Raw genomic sequence first — 17,217 nt, forward strand, 5'->3', positions numbered from 1 at the left:
CCTCTGGGTCACCAGTAGTCACTGTGTGTCTGCAGGTTTGAGCCGCCCCATCCGGGCTCGAAGAGAGCGCTGCCGCCACCACCTTCTTCTTCATTGAAGTCTCTCTCTGCGCTCTCCCCACGGGCGTCAGTTCTCACCTCCAGTCCTTCCTGCGTCCCGGGGACCCCCTTCCTCCTTCCCTTCCTCACGTTGCTATATTCCAGCATGGTTATATTCCTCTCGGAGAGGCTGTTTCTCTGCTGTTCACCACTCTGCCGTCCTCCTGGAAGTCTTCTCACCAGCATGGTGAAAGGCTGAAGAATTCCACAGTGACAGTTTGCATGCAGGAGAGCCAGTAATAAGAAGCTACTCAGACAAAGCAGCTGAAGGCCTCAAAACAAGAGGCACAAATGAAGCTGCCCAAATTCAAGGTTTTTGGCTCCCGCAGAGACACTGGTGCAAGTGAATATTCAAAGGCTGAGGACTCTATAAAGTTCTGAGTTTGTAGCTGCCAGCAGCTTGTCTTCCAGAAGCAGCTAGCTGGGCATGGTGGCACACACCTGTAATCCCAACACTTGGGAGGCTGAGACAGGATTGCCAGGAGTTTAAAGCCAGCCTGGGCTACATAATGAGTTCCAGGCCAGCCTGCACTGCATTGCAAGACCCTGTCTCAAAAACACCAAACCAGGGCCGGGGATATGGCTCAGTGGCATAAGTGCCTGCCTGGCAAGTGCAAGGTCCTGTGTTCAATTCCCAGTACCAAAAAAAAAAAAAAACAAAAAGAAGCAGCCTCACTCTTGATGAATAAGGAGAGAGTTTTTTTTTTCTGGTGAATATTTTTGATACATGGTTATTTCTTAACTAAAATAAGGATAATACATTGAAAATGTGGCATTCTTCAGCAATTGTTGTTAGAGGTTTTTTTGTTTTAAAATTTCTTTGGCACTCATGGAGTATTCTAAAGCAGTAGGTACCATTTCCTTGAAGGATTTGTTTTACATGCTATTTATCAAACCAAAATGACCTTATAAACAAACCTTCTTGGCCTGAAAAAGAACATATTTGAAAAATCCACAGCTAATAATCATACTTCATGGTAAAATACTGGAATCTTTTTTGCTGAAATCAGAAAGAAGGTACTCACTGTAGCTACTTGTACACCACAGTGTATTCCTCTCCACTGTAATAAGGCAAGAAAAAGCAGTAGAACTCGATTTGTGTGATCGGATTGTTTATGTGGAGCCTCCCGGGGCGAGTGAGCCAACCTCTGCCTTACTGGTTATCAGCTCTCGTGGAAGTCCTGCAGTGGAAATTTCCCCGAGGGAGCACGAGAGGCTTCGGATGCCTCTGCTAAATGACTTTTAAGCTGGCTCTTAAAGAGTGGAGTTCAGGTTTTAAATAGCAAATATGGAAATGGTTGTGGAAATGCAGTCCATCATAGGCACACTTACATTTTAGACAGAATTCTGGCCAGGCGCTCAGGGCTTGATGGGAATGGTGGGAGGCGGGATTCAGGGAGCTGAGCACAGAGCTGTTGTCATGATCCCAGAAGAGAAAACAGAGAAACCTCTAACAACAGTTGCTGAAGAATGCCACATTTTCAAAGCATTGTCCTTATTTTAGTTAAGAAATAACCATGTATTAAAAATATTCACCAGAAAAAAATACCCGCTCTTTATTCATCAAGGGTGAGGCTGCCGCTTTTTGCTTCGGTTTGTTTTTTTTTGAGACACGGTCTCGCTGTGAGGGCTTAGTAGCGTTGACAGGACTGAGAGCAGGGAAGACAACGGCCAGGGCATTCAGGTGGCACCTAGGGCGCTCGGAGACAGGCAAGTTCGAGATGGGCGAACGGGGTTGCAGAGGAAAGTAGAAGATGCCGCGCTTTGACGTGGGGGGTGTGTTTCTGGCAGTTCTAGAACTGAAGCCTGGACTTTTGCACTGAGCTGTATACCCTTTCTATTGTGAAACAGAGTAGCACTAAGTTGCCCAGGCTGGCCCTAAACTTTTCACCCTTCTGCCTCACCTCCAGACGGGGATTACAGCTGTGAACCTCCACACCCAACTGAGTTCTGCTTGCCTTTGTCATGATTTTTGTTTCTCTTTATTCCTCATTCTTTGTCTTGATTTTCTCCCCTTCCCCTGCCTCCCCTTGACTTCATTAAGTAACCATGCATAGACTGATTCCTTCCTTTTGAGTAAGACTAATGACTCAGTGTCTGACACCCTTTGCTTCAGTGACCAGAACAATTATGTGAGGTGGTGCGCTGTGATTATAACCGCAGGTGATCTGAGGCGCCGGGCTTGCTTCGCTGCGTGCCGCTGTAACACCGTGCGTGGGACTGGGTGATTATGACGGGCAGTGCCCACAGTCCTCGCTGCTCTAGTGGCTGAGTAGGAGAACTGCAAGTTCTGTGCCAGCCTGGGCACATGGGCATATAGAGAGGCCCTGTCTCTAAAGAGAGAGAGGAATTAATTGCAAGTCCATCTGCATTTCAGGACGGGACAGGAAATACGGAGCCCGGTTCCTGCCTTTGCTTGGTGTATCAGTGGGCTTGTGCTGCCGTAACAAGTAGTATAGGCGGTGTGGCTCAGACTGCAGAAGTTTGTTTTATCACACCATGGAGGGCAGAGGCCCAAGATGCTGGCCAGTATCAATTGTGCGTGAGCCTGGAGGGAGAGGGAGAGATCGCTCTTCTACCTCCTCCCTTCTCCTCTGTCCCTGTTCTCCTCTCTCCCTCCTTTTCCTCCTCCACCTCTATAGGAGTAAGACCCAATGTGCATGCTTGCTTGCTTGCTTGATGATTTGGCCGTATCGAGTTGAACTTTAGGCCTCATGCAAGCTAGAAAAGTGGTCCACCACTAAGCTGCATCCCAGCCCTTGTCTGTTTGTTTATTTTTCAGAGAAGGTCTCCCTAGATTGCCCAAGCTCGCATTGGACTCATCATCCTTCCGCATGGCCAGGTACCCCACCTCACCTGGCTATCCTTTAATCTTAATTACCTCCTTAAGGCTCTGTCTGCAAACACAGTCTCATTGGAGGTCAGGGCTTCAGCATACAAGGGGCAGGATTCCGCCCATAGTGCTTGGTGACCTCACTTCAGAGTAAGGGATCATCTAAGGACTGTCACTTCAGTCGTTTAGTTCCCAAACTCTTGGAGATCTTACAGCCCTCTTCTCTAGCCGGCGTCTGCTACATTGTCTTGACAAATCGCTTCTTTATTGTCGTGAAGGGCCCATGGCCAGCAGCAGCGGCATCTGATCTGGTGTCTGTTTCCTCTGACGCTAATGTGTGTTCTCCACAGGGCAGTGTCTTTTCCCACCCTCTTGCTGGTAGCCTGGTTGCATGGACTTGACGTCGGTAGCTGTCTCGTGATTTTTTTGTCTAGTCTGATAGTGCCCGCTTTTAGTTGGGATGCTTTGACCACTCCTGCTTGCAGTAGCTGCTGGTGTCGTAAATTGGCTGGAGTCTCCTAGTGTCTTATTTGTTGTTTTCTTTTCATCTTAATCTGTCTCTGTTCTTTTCGGTTTTTTTCTCCTTCTTCTTGTTTCGGATTGAGTCTTTTTAAAATTCCATTTTGTCTCTCCTGTTAACTTGTTAGTGAGATCTCCTAGGTTTGCTTTGCGTCTTTCCCCTCTTCCTATTAGTAGGATTGGTCTTGTACATTTCTAATTGTCAGCATCACCTGCCTCCTGGCAGCCTACGTGCTGTGAGTACAGCGTCTGAGTCTTCTATTTCACTATCTCTTGGTCTTTCTGCTGTTGTCACACACTTTCCATCTGCACTGCTACAGATTTTCCAATACATGGTGGTTATTTTTCTTGAAAAAATCAGTTATACTTAAAACCAATTTAAAACTGAGGATATTTGTATGTACCTACATATTTTATAGTTTCTGTGGCTCTTTGTGTAGACTTAGAGTCCCAAAAGGGCTTTCTCTAACATTTTTGGTCCTGTAGGTTTTCCAGTGATGCATTTTTTTGTTGTTTTGTTTTATACTTTTCTATATCTAAAAAAGCATTCCGCTTTGGTTTTTAAAAGAATTTTTGTGCTTGCTTCAGCAGCACATGTACTAAAATTGGAAAAGAATTGTTAGCTGAAGCTGGTGGGGTGGTACAGGCCTGTAATCCCAGCACTTGGGAGGCTGAGACAGGAGCATCACCGTGAGTTTGAAGCCAGCCTGGACTACTGAGTTCAAGGCCAGCCTGTACTACATAGTGAGACCTTATCTTCAAAAAAAGGGGACAACTTCTTGGTTGAGAGGGTTTCATTCTGTTTTGGTGTTTGTCTGAGAGCCCGTGAGTGCTCTTCCTAGTGTGCTGCTTCTGTCTTCCTGGTGCTTACCCACCGTGACCCTCCCTTCCTGTTCTCTGTCCCTGCTCCAGTCTGCTGGGCCCTGCCTGGCCTCTGCCTGGATCCCAGCCTGGAAACTTGCTCCAGGGCAGCTGGGGGGCTCCCTTGCTTCTTACCTCTTAGACGTCACCATCTTAAGCTGTCTTTTGTCCAGTGTCAGAAAACAGGGTTTTTTGTGGGACAGCTTTGTCTATTTTTGTGGTTCTGAGTGTGAGATAAATCACACCCTTGTTGCTCCATCCCACCTGGAAAGAGCTCAGTGACTACCAGAGCCAGGCCCTGGTGTTAGCTACCCACCATGCTTTGTACAGAAATTCACAAAAGGGGTGTTTACAGAAGCCAGGGCTCGCCATCCAGCCCAGCCCCTGGTAGGAGGTAAGGCTTGTGCATTGTCCTTCCTGCGTGTATAGGAGCGCACCCTGGGAAAGACAGATGGCTTCTTTCTCCAACACCAGGCCTGTTGCACAGATGAAGAGACCAGGTACTGTGCTTGAACTTGCCCACGATTGGACACACTGGATCTTTCTCTATAAAACTGAATTCTCCGCACATATTTTACTTATTGTAGTTATAAAACAGTGTTTAAAGGTTAATTCTGTTTTAAAAAAATACTTTACATGAATTTTAGCTTTAAATTGTTTTGGCCATCAACTATATTATATATATAATCTCATTTCATTTCCTAAGTTGGGAAGATTTTATGCTTATGACATTCCTTGACTCAAATACATATAAAGGAAATAAACCATGAAATCAGTAATTTCTTAATTTATATTCTGCGATATTTGTATGAAAACTTCAATGTGAATGTCTTCAGATGTATGGCATAGACCTTTACAGAGTTTTTAAATGCTGACTGTACTGGGTTTGCTACTTGAAGTTTAAATATTAACTGAAAGTGACTCTGATAATTCCTGCCGTAGCACAAGGTATGCTAAAAATCAAAGGGCAGAGTACTTCTGGACATTCTATCTAATGAGATATCCTAGGAATGGGACCCAGAAACCTCAGAGGTGGATGTTATTTCACAGGCTGGAGACGCAGCTCAGTGGTCGGATGCTTTCTTCCCCTGCCTGAGGCCAGGGTTCCGAGTCCAGCTCAAGTGGAGAGTAGGACATTATTACTCCAGTTTTCCCGGAGTATTTCAGTATTTGAATTTACATGTTTGATCATAAAGCCCAATTTTCTCTCCCACCTATGCTAGTGTTTCAGAATCACAATTCTCTAGAAAAAGTATCACATTTTAATATTTGAGGTTTAAAACTAGTTATAATTTGGGTGTCTTATTTAATCCTTAATAAAATTAATCTTTAAAATATCATTTATCCAATACCAACAGAAGAAATAATTATAAACAATATGATGATCAATGTCTATATCAAAAATAGAGAAATAAGACTAAAATCACTTGCTTAAGTTATAGTCAATATTTGATGTTCAATAAATTGAGATACTAAAACTTTGAACACTGTTCTGAACTAAAACCCAGATGGAATTGGTCTTTTCTGCTTTGAAGTGTTTTTAATCAATGAGTGTGTAGCTGGCTTCCTATAACAAAGGGTAAGTTATTAAAGAAATACTGTCTTTCATGGTTCCTGTCTGGTTATATATTAGTTTATGTAATTACATAGGTTATATAATTTCATACAGATTCTTGGCCTGTTATATATGGCAGCAAGACAGTTCTGGGTGCGAAGGCTGCATTAGCCCACAGAGCTCATCAAATCCCTTCCCTCCTGGCGTTTGCAGGAGACAGACAGGTAATAAACATTTATAGTTTGTAGGAGGGGTTCAACTCACTCACAGAACTGGCTTAAGCTCTGCCACAGAAAAGCATCCGCGGTGTCCAGAGGACTCTGTCGCACAATGCAGTCAGCGGCCGTCGTACAGCGTTGCCGTGGACTGGGCTTACCGCATATTCAGTGACGTTTACTTAGCTCACAAGTGAGTCCTGTGCTAAGGAGAGAGCCAGGGGCTGCCCACTGAATTTCAGAATTAAACATTTTTGGCCATGCAGTGTCTGGGGTCAGCAAGAAATTGTTTTAGAGCATTTCAGTCATTTGTCCAACTGCAAGGAAATCCTCCAACTTTACATTAATAGTTGTTCTCTGTTTTGGGGTTCAAGATGTTTTTTGCTTAAGAACCACAGTCTCACATGGGAAAAAGCAAAATGCATTCTAGAAATAACGCATATGGTAAAATAGGCAGATTTTGTCCTAGTACTTGGATTTTTCAGCTTTGTTGTCATACCGGAAGTTAAAAAGTGCTATAAATTGAGTACAGGTTCATCATCCCTTATCCAAAAATGCTTGTAACAAAAAGTGTCAGATTCTGGAATTTTTTGGATTTGGAATCCTTGCAGATACCTAATGAGATATCTTAGGAGTGGGACCCAGATCTAAAGGCAGATTCATTCACATGTCGTATACTCTCTCTAGTGAAGGTACATGGTTTGGCTTGGTTTTTTGTTTCAGGGTCTCCTTATACAGTTCAGGTTGGCCTGGGGCCGACTGTACCCGAGGCTGGCCCCAGCTCCTGTGCCAGCCTCCCACGTGCTGGGATTCCGGTGCTTGAAGACTCTATTACACAGTATTTTTAGTGTGCCTGCCTTTGACTACACCTTGTCACGTGAGGTCAAGGGTGGCATTGTCCACTTGTATCAGGTCAGCACTCGGGAGGTTTGGAATTTTGGATTAGGGATGCTTAGGGATGTAAAGTCTACAAATATTTCATAATCCAGCAAACTTTAAAATTAGAACACTTCTGATGCTTGAGCTAAGAACTCAACCTGTACTGTTGATGGTAAAGTATCTACAATTAGCAAGTGAATATTTTGCATTGACATTGTTCACACTAGTTCATCTTAGATGTTTGTGTATGTGTGTACACATATACCAAAAAGCACGAGTGCCAGGCCTGATTGTCGGAATGTCTACAAAGAAATTATACTAGAAAAAGTCGGGAATCATTTTGGAGCGTAATTAAAATCCCTTATTCTCACAGACAGTGGGTGTGCCTTTCTCTCCTGTCTGTTGACAACCACTGGAATTTGTGATTGGAGAACTGGCCAGTGCTTTAAAACCCTTAGCTTCTCTGAAACTTGGTTTGATGAAGTGTGTGGGGCCTGGCCTTCAAAATGACTTGAGGCTTCAGTGTTTTGGTGAAGACACTGTCGGACAGCAAATTGGCTATCTGGGGTGTTGTTGAGAAATAAATTCTCTTAAAACACCAGTAGCTAAGGCCCAGGAGGACATGTAAATGTGATAAGGGTGTGTGTATGTGTATGTATGTGTGTGTGTACAACTCTTTTGTTATAATCAGTGTAAATAAGTTAAACTCTGTTTTCTAAAAAGTCATAGTAATATCAAAGTCCCAGTGCGTGTTGTGCACCCTCCGTGCCCAAGCACTGCGCTAGGCACTGGCAGTGCCGTGATGAGTGCGCTCCGCGGGGGCTCTGTTCCGTGTGGCCGAGGAAATGCAGAGGCCGCCGTGGTAGTGGAGTGATTGCAGCCAGACTCTTGGAGCTCGTGGGAGGGTTTCCCTCCACATCTGCCCCACTTGACTGGAAACTTCTCTGCAGGGTGTCAGTAAGAACAGTGAGAAAGTTCCGGGGCTGGAAACTGGTACAGGGACCAGAGACGAGCAGTGACCGAGATATGGTATGTGTGTCTGCGTATATGTGTACTAAATCCTGAAAACCAGTGTAGTTATTATGTATCGCCAACGTATACTAATAAAAGCCTAAAATAAAAATCAAGAGTGACTCTGGCGCTAAGCTCACAACACCTCAGGCACTGAGGTCTCTGTCCATGGTTCTTGCCTGTACTGCAGTTGGGGTTGGACTAAGGAGTGGGTAAAGTTTGGGAGGACACGTTGGGTGAGAGTAGGAAATAAGTCCCCACGTTCCTGATATTTTATATTCAGGGCTGCTAGGGCTTCCTGTTATCACTATGTTGCTGTGAGTTTCTGAGCAAGGCATTTTACCTCTCTGAAATTTAATTTTCTCACCTGTAAGTTAATGAAAATATATGCTCTTGAGAATTCCTTAGAGCTCTTTAATTCCTGAATTCTATGTGAAAGCCAACACTTGGTCTCTCCTTTTTTTTAGTACTAGGGATTTGAACCCAGGGCCTCAGGCCAGAGATTTACCACTGATCTATATCCCCGGCCCCCTTTTTTTTGAGATAGAATCTAAGTTGTCCAGGTTGGCCTCAAACTTGCAATCTTCCTACCTCTGCCTCCTGAGTAGCTGAGATTACAGGCATATACCGCCATGTCCAGCTTTAATTTTCCCTGTCCTTTTTCCCAGAGAAGTTGCTTACTTTTCTTGGATGATAAAAGGACCGAGCTTGGTTTTGGTTAACTATAAGTGCTTTAAATGCACAAAACATTGGAGCACTTCCTATGCAGATGAAGTTGTACAGTTTAAAACTAAGCATTGTAAGGACAATGTTTCTAGTGGGATATTGTTTTTTCCAGAACCGCACAATATGGGCTTTTCCTATAATACCTAAATTGAGAGAACTTTTTAAAAAGAAAGGAGTAACTTCTAAATTATTTAATACTAGGAATCCTTGAAAATACATCTGTCTGATGAGCTTCCTGTAGAGCATGTGTCTGAAGCTGAGAGGTGGTCTTGGGATCATTCTCATCAGAAGTAAGAATACCTGTGTGCTTCTGCCCTCCAGCATTAAGAACACTTACTGGAATGCGGGCTTTGAGGTAGTTCCTTACACCGATGGTGCATATGGCTTTGAGCAAGTGATTTTACAGATGTCACATTTCATCTGTGAAACGAGGGAAGACCTGTGTCCTGGCGCTTAGCTTACATGGTGTCCCGTAGGTGCCAGGCGGTGTTCTGAAGGCATTCTCGAGTCTGAACATTGCCACTGTCATTCTCCCCACTTCACTGAGCGAGCAAGCTGAGGCAGAGCGGTGTGTGCCCTGTGCGGGCCCGAGCTAGTGAGGAGCAGAGCTGGCCCGGGGCCTGCCCTCAGGCGCAGGTCTAGTGCTCTGTGTCCTCTCGAGAGTGACCGGGGCGGCACGCAGTGCATCCCGGGGGGTGGGGTGTTCCTCTTTGTGTGAGGGCTTGGTTATGTGACAATGAAATGTATAGCCGGTTTTAAAATACCTTAAATTATATAAAAACATGACTGAAAATTTTCAGATTGTACCTTAACTGCAGTGCTTTGGCCATCATTTTGAATTTTGATAGTTAGTGTGTCATATATTTAGACAGTGAAAATATTTGGTTGAATTTAAACAAACCCCACTAAAGTCCAGAATTTTTTTTTTTTTTTTTTTTTTTTTTTTGGTGGTATTGCATCTTCACGTTGAGCTATATCCCCAACCTTTTATTTTATTTTTTTTTAATTTTGAGGCAGGTCCTCTAAGACTCTTCATTTCTCCAGCCTTGGCCTGAATTTACATTCTTCCTGCCTCAGCTTCCTGACTGCTGAGTTTTAGGTTTCTGCTACCACACACACCTCAGAAAGTTGCTCTTAAAAGTAATTTCTTGATAAGTATGTTCACACATCACTTGTGTTTTATAACAGTGTGTTGAGGGTTTTAAGAAATCAAGTTGTGGGTTAACATGTTGTGGGTTAACATCAAAAATAAAGAATACTCTTACAGAATTTGAAGATACTTTTCTGTAAGGGACAGTATTTATTTGTGGTTAATGTTAAACTGATAGTGCACATACATAATTGTTTTTACACTTAGAGCCACAGCTACTGGTTTTTTCTCTTGTCACTAAAGTTAACTCTGCCTCTTGCTCATTATTTTAGAACATAGTATTTAAAACAAGTTGCACTGGGAATCAAGAAACCTAGATTGTGTTTTCAGTATACAACTTGGAGCAAAAAGTTAATATATTTGTACCTTATTTTCCTCATCTGGAAGTAAAATAGATTCCTTTATAATTCTCATGTAAACATGTAACACATGACTTTGAAATTGGGACACACAAATAAGCAATTGGACCTGTTGGTGCGGTTGTGGAACTCGGCTGTCAGAGACGCGCCGCGAGACGGCGAGCATGTTGCTGTCATGGGATGCGGGTGCACGCGACGCTGGAGCCGACTGCGTGGTGCTGATCCCCTTCCCGAGCTGCCCGCACTGGTGCTGGACAGCGCGGTCTGTCCTTGCCCTGTTCATGGTCACAGGGGCCAGCCCTGCCCCAGTGTGGAAGCTGCTGCGGTTTGCAGGACAGCCCGTCCACGGGGCAGCGTGAAATGTCGCCTCGCGCAGGTGAGTCTGTGACCCCAGGCTTGTGTGTCAGCACCTGCCACAGAGCTCTGGGGAGCAGTGCGGAGTCGGCGAGAGGTGGGCACAGGAAGTGTTAGGGAGAGAGAGGGAGCCAGGCAGCTCTTGAGACTGCTGCAGCAAGGTAGAGAGAAGAGAAGAGGCGCCAAGGGGAGTGGTGAGCAGGCGCTGCAGGAGCAGAGACCGCGGACAGCGTTAGGAGATGCGCCAGTAACAAGGGCCACCCTGTGTAGCTCACGGCAGCCTTCGTGTCAGCATTGCCGTGACACAGCTCGAGTAGTTGGCTCTCTGTGGCTCTGGCTCTGCTGTGGGCTTCAGGGTTGGGCAGTGAGCTGGTAAATGGACAAAGAACAGGCGTTGTCCGAGAGCATTGGGATGGAACAGACTTCCGGGAGGACAGCTCTGCCGTGCGGTGCAGGGCAGGTAAGGGCAGGGGTGCGGGTGCACCAGGTCACGGTAGCCAAGACTCAGTGGCTGCTCTATGGAGACACGAGCTTCTGCTCTGCAGCTCAGGTTCCGTTCTGTCCAAAAACAGGGAACTTCTTAGCAGCTGGTGATCCATACATGACCAGTGGCAGCGAACCTATGCCATGTGTTATTTTTAAGTCAGGAGATGTTAACGTAAGAGTTGTTTTTCCTAAATTCAAACCTCAGTGTTCAATTTTCATAGCAGTGTTGGTACTTTGCAATAAATAAGTGGGTGTTGAGTTGCAGTCTGGGCGTTCGTCTCTAAAAGGTTCTCTGTCACTGGATGAGACACACACTTGGGAAGTAAATTCTTCATGGCTGGAAGAGGTCAAGAATGGGCAGATACCACTCCCAGCAGCACAACTGGGAGATCTGGTGGGTGGCTGAACCAGCCTCCTTTAGCCCTGGCAGTCTGTGAAGCTCTGCTGTTGAGAAGCAGCACAGGAAACCACAGGAGACCCGCCCCACCCTGCTCCTTGAGAGCCCCTGGTGCGAGCTCTTCCAGGCTGCACCACCATATACGCATTGCTGGTGTCTTGGGACCTGACTCAGAGCAGGGGCCCGGCGCAGTTCAGGGGCACTTGGGAGCTCTGTCTACAGGGATGGAGAAGAGTGTCATCCCCAGTGCCGGGTTAGTCTGCGGCCACCCCACCTTGCACCTGCCTGACCGCACCTCGTGCCAGCCTGCTGCCCGCGTGCTCAGCTCGCTTCTGTGGCCTGGTGAGGCAGCAGGAAGATTTGCTCCTCACACCATGGAAAGCAGTGGGGGAAGGCCTGGGAAGACCTGGGGGTGGCTGCGCAGAAAATTTAGCTAAAAATAATATCCTTTAAGTTCATAGAGACTGGGCTGGCAAAATAAAGCAAGATTCTCCTACGAATTTACCTCAAGGAAGTAATAGAACAAGTGTGCTGAACCAGCTGATTGGTGATATTTATGAAAATGTTTGTGTCCAGCAATTTTAGGTGTCCAGCACTATAGGATCAGTTCAGTAGACTGTGGTACAGTTGTATCTAAAATAATGTGGGTCTGCTTTTGACAAGGAAAGATGTCTATAGCATTGTTAAAGGAAAAGAGTACATATGGCCACACGTTTGTGGGATCACATGTGCATGCACATGCTTCAAAAGACATATACAAAATATCAGTCCTGAAGGAGCACATGTATACTAAACTGTAAATAAATTATGGCTGTCCAACTGGTATTAGTCAAACTTCTGTTAGCTAAAAATTTAAACATGTAAATAAAACCATTATCTAGTATAATATATTTTAATTAGAGTTATTACTTTTTGTAATACCTATTATCTCTTAAAGTAGGTCATAGTTTGGTGACTTAATGCAGGCGTTTGTGTTGACACAGAGGTGATACCATACTGGTTCTGGTGTTGAGAAATTAAGATTTAATTGGCTTGAAACATTTCCCTTTTAGATGCAAACATTTAAGTTGGGTGAGAACTAGGATAATATTGATAACACGAAAAATGTAGCTGGATATGAGTGGAGACATCTGAGACATCTGCTAAAAGTTAGAAGAGAGTATGCCAACAACGGCAACCAGACAGACAAAGGGCTCTCAGTTAGCGTAAACCAGCAAGCAGGTTGTTACTGCATTTATTCAGCAAATGTTTGTTATAAAACCGCCATGGGCCAGGCGTTTGTTCTGCACACTGTGTAGCTTCCCAAAGCAGGGCCAGGAAGAACAAAGGCAGGTGAGTATGAAAATGTTAGCTCTGAGCGCTGTGACTGCACGAGATGCTGTGCTGAGTGTTCTGTCTGCTCTGCAGAAGGTGGGCGAGGAAGATGCCCGCACAGGTACCATTAAGCTGAGCATGGCGGGAGGTGATGTTGGGAGCAGCCACCCGCATTAGGTCAGGAGGCGTTGGAAGCGAGGGTGGGAGGTTAAATTTTATCCTGAATACACTGGGAAACTAGTGAAGAGTTTTAAGTGGGAAAATGGCATCATTAGATTTATGTCTGGAAACAATTACCTTGGCTGCTATGCTGATTAAAGAACAGGAAAAACAATCAAAGTACTTGTTAGAACTGCCCTTCATAGCCTGTGAAAATTCACAGCATCCCTTGTTTTCTTCAGTCTTGTATCTTACATCAAATATTTATTTCTTCTAAAATGTGTAACTAGTAAGTCTAGTAGTCTATGTTCGTCTAGCTGGAAAACTTCATATAAATCTTTTCAGATGCCCCAAAATCAAACTTTATTTCTGGTGTAAGTCCTCAAAATATCAAGATATACCTGTTGAATTGTTCATACTTCCCAATTACTAGTCATATTATTTACTTCAGTAAACTCTGCTTTCTGGTGTTTTAGAGGTTGACATTATAAAAACCTTCAACTGGGCAACTGTGTGTGTGTGTGTGTGTGTGTGTGTGTGTGTGTGTGTATGTGTCCTTTTGAGACAGGGTTTCACTATGCAGTTCAGGCTGGCTTGAACTCACTTTGTAGCCCAGGCTGGCCTCAAACTCGCAGCGATCCTCCTGCCTCAGCCTCCCAACTGCTGGGATTACAGGCATGTGCCACCACCTGGAACAACTTTTGTAATGACTGCTGTATTCTCATTTATTAAAACTCAGCTATTTTTCCTGACAAATTCCTGAAAGTTGTCATCATAGAGTACTTCCATATAGGAGCGTTGCCATACTGTTCCTTATAAGATTTATGTGGTAGTTACACAGATAATTAATACGTAATTACTACCATCTCTACTTTGTATCTCAGTATGTTTAAACGCTTAGCACCCTGAGTAAATTTGTGAACAGGTCATCCAAAGGATGGAAAACCCTACTCATGGTTTGGGAGTTTGTTTAGCTTGCTAAGGATATAATGATGAAGTTTTAGTCAAATATTATACTGTTAAAAGTACTTTTCATAAAGTTTAGCTTTTTGTCACTTGAAGCATGATGTTTTCTACTGCATCAGTCACTCCTTGCTAGAGGCCTTGGAGAGTCGTTACATTTCTGGAGGCATAAGGAGACGTCATAGAGCGCTGGTTGTCTGTCTTCCTGTCTCCCGCTCCTCCTCCTCCTCCTCCAACCCCACCCCTTCTTTATATTTCCTTTTCTAATTGGACCTGGTACTTTTCCATAATTCTGTCAGCAGCAGAACTACTCAAGTGTATCCAGGTATGCCTGTAATGCCAGAACTCTGAGAGGCTGAGACAGGAGGATCACAAATGCAAACCAGCCTGGGCAAGTTAGCAAGATCCTGTCTCAAAAAAAAAAAAGACTGGGAATGCAGCTCAGCGTGAAGACCACGGGTTCAGTCCCTGGCACCACACAGACACTGTGCTTGCTTGGGACATGGACGGTGGCAGGGACAGTGTCTGGGGCTAGGAGTATGGCTGAGTGGCAGAGTGTGTGCTTGTGGTGTGGTCACCAGTGCCAGCAAAGGGGGTGGGCAGCGAGCCATCTGTGTCCAGGGTGAGGACGCGGGCCCTGGGCATTTTGCACTTTGAGAAGCCACACTCGGGCCGCTGCCCCGGGCAGGTCCCCAGTGAGGGTCTGGAGGCTGTCAGCCACGTGTGGCAGCCAAATGGTTCTGGGTTCAGGTGCACGAGAAAGTGCCCTCCCAAGATGAGTTTCTTTTTTCTTTATCTTTTTATTTTTCTTTTTCTTTTTCTTTTTTTTTTGGTACCGGGAATTGAATTCAGGGCCTTGCCCTTGCCAGGCAGGCACTGTGCCACTGAGCTGTGTTCCCAGCCAAATTTCACATTTTTAAAGACTGCTTATGGTATTGAAAACTAGACTTCAGACAGAGGGGCGGGCAGGAGTCTGACCCTGAGCTTGGCCTGAGGCAGCCCACACCGAGGAAGCATACGGCAGCAGCCAGGTTAGTACCCAGGGTCTGTGTAATGAGACTTGGAGCTATTGTTACTTTTCTCTTTGTTCTCTGAATTTTATCAATTGCTTAGTAGATGTGTTACTTTTTAACTAGACAAAGCTTTCTTAAATCTTTGAAATCACGTTTTTTAACTTGTCGTCTTGTTCAGTTAGTCTTCCTGGGCCATCACGAATTGCTGCAGGTTTGAGTGTCTTCACAGGAAGTGCATGTTCCCCCCCGCACTTAAGGCCAGAGTTGGAGGTGAGCCCTTCTCTCTCCACTCGCCTGTGCGGCTCTCCAGGCCACCCGCAGTCCTGTCTTCGGCGCAGTTATGTTTGGCATCAGCATTTGAATTGTGCAGGGGCATGGCTGCATGCAGAACACAGGCACTAACCTAATTATTTTAGAGACCCCCTTGTGAGCGGCAGTGGCTGGGATTACAGATGCGCACTACCGTGCCTAGCGTCAGTCTTCGTGGTTTTTGACAGGTGTTTTCTATAATTCCTTGAGACTACGTTGCAGTTCTTAGGGTTCTTGCAATTGCCGCTGACCGCCTGCAGAGCTGAAGGCACAGAGCTCTCTGTCAGGAGGCATGTGGGGGACAGGAACAATGTCAGAGAATTTCTCTGTCTGGCTCTCTGTGGCCACGGGGTCATCTCCCACGTGCCACCTTGCTTGTTCCGTTCTTTCTCAGTTTGCTGTCCCATACTCAGGGCAGCCAGTGGCCACTGCTCAGTCCCGGGCGGCCCTGCCTTGGGCCCGAGTACAGCGGACGGCCCAGCTGGCATTCCTGAGCACGAAGCCCTGGGGCCAGGCCTGGAGCGGGTCAGGTGCCTGCCAGGACCCTTGGCTCACTTGTGGTTGCTGAGCAGGACCACAGTGTTGGAGGGAAGCTGGGATGTGCGCTCCGGACAGAAGGCCAGGGAGAACGTGCACCTGCATGCTGCCCCTGCCGCTCGGTCAGGCTGGTGGTGGGCAGCTGGCACCCGTGTGCCGCGTGCCCACAGTGGAGCTTGCTCCTTGCCGGGAGCAGGGGCTGGGAATCCAGGCGCGCCATGCTGGCTGCTGCTGCATGTGCCACAGGTGGTCGTTTTGGAGTTTTCCTAAAACATCTTAACTGCATGTTGAGTAGAACTTGCTCCTTCTGGGGTGTGAAGCTGCCGGAGGCTGGGCGCAGGTGCTGCTGGGGAGCTCGCACAGTCCCTGTCCTCCCGCTTTCTCCAGGAGAGTTCTCTGTGCACGCTGCGGTCTGCTCTGCCCTTGCAGCCCGCACCTGTCTGTCCCGGTGGTCATCTTGGTCACCTGGGAATCCGAGAGCCCATGGGACCAGGGCCTCGAGTGCTCCAGGTCTGTGTCCTGTTACTGAATACGCAGAGTGGGCGCTGGGTGTGCTGTTTACGTGACAGAGAGGAGACCCTTTCCAAAAGTGCCCAGCAAATTAAATTGTGTGCGTATTTGTGCATGAGTGTTCAGTTTGCATACCAGGTTAACAATTTCAAAAGTTTAAAAGTTACAGTATTTATGAGGAATCCTTAGTAACATCTTTTTTCTTTTTGGTCCTGGGAATTGAACTCACAACCTCGTGCTTGCCAGGCAGGCGCTGTGCCACCAAGCTATATCCCTGGTCCTTATGAGGAATTCTTAAATGATCACAATTAAGTGACAGAGGTATAGGTTACATTGTTCGGAGCTGGGTCGTAACCGAAACATAATGCTCCTGCTTCACAGGGTAGGCCTCACGCAGCTCCTTGGGGCCCTCTTCTCTGAGACTCTGGTCCCTGAGTACCAGAGGCAGAGAGGACCCTGTGCGTGAGTGTCCCCATGTCAGGGAGAGGACGAGGGGAAGCACCAGGGAGCAGTGTTTTTCTCTCATATGTAATAATAGTAATAAGACAGCCTGGCTAAAACCATGACGTAATAATATAGCTTAGCCTTCTAGCTGTGAGGGATAATTCGTACTAAAAAAAAAACCTATTGTACCTGATTTTTAAAAATATAATTATCTGTAAGGATAGTAAGTGTATTCAGAAATCTTAAGTAGTCTAACTGTAGTTTAGGTTAAAAAACAATTTTATGGCCTAAGTTTAAGTAGTTCTGTTCAAGTAGAACTTGGAATGATACATCAGTTCTTACAGTTCTGCATGCTTTGTGAATTAAGGGTCCACTGTACGTGGGTTATGTTGTTCTTCTCTTCTCCCCCTGTGGGTGACTCCGTATGGCTGTAGAGCAAGCTGTGGATTGCTGCGGACGCGCAGAGGATCTCCTTGCTGGCATTCTCAGAGCCCGGTGTGCTGCGGCCCCAGGTGTATCACAGGG

At 45.9% G+C, this 17,217-nt stretch overlaps 1 protein-coding gene across 2 annotated transcripts in view; it reads left to right on the top strand.

Moving 5' to 3' along the window:
• The window catches only part of Fam214a (family with sequence similarity 214, member A), a gene marked incomplete in the record, with an annotated part of 84,321 nt that overhangs the window by 47,313 nt on the left and 19,791 nt on the right, over window positions 1-17,217 (top strand).

This window comes from Chinchilla lanigera, unplaced genomic scaffold, assembly GCF_000276665.1.
Source record: "Chinchilla lanigera isolate Chin_1 unplaced genomic scaffold, ChiLan1.0 scaffold00008, whole genome shotgun sequence".
Taxonomy (NCBI): domain Eukaryota; kingdom Metazoa; phylum Chordata; class Mammalia; order Rodentia; family Chinchillidae; genus Chinchilla; species Chinchilla lanigera.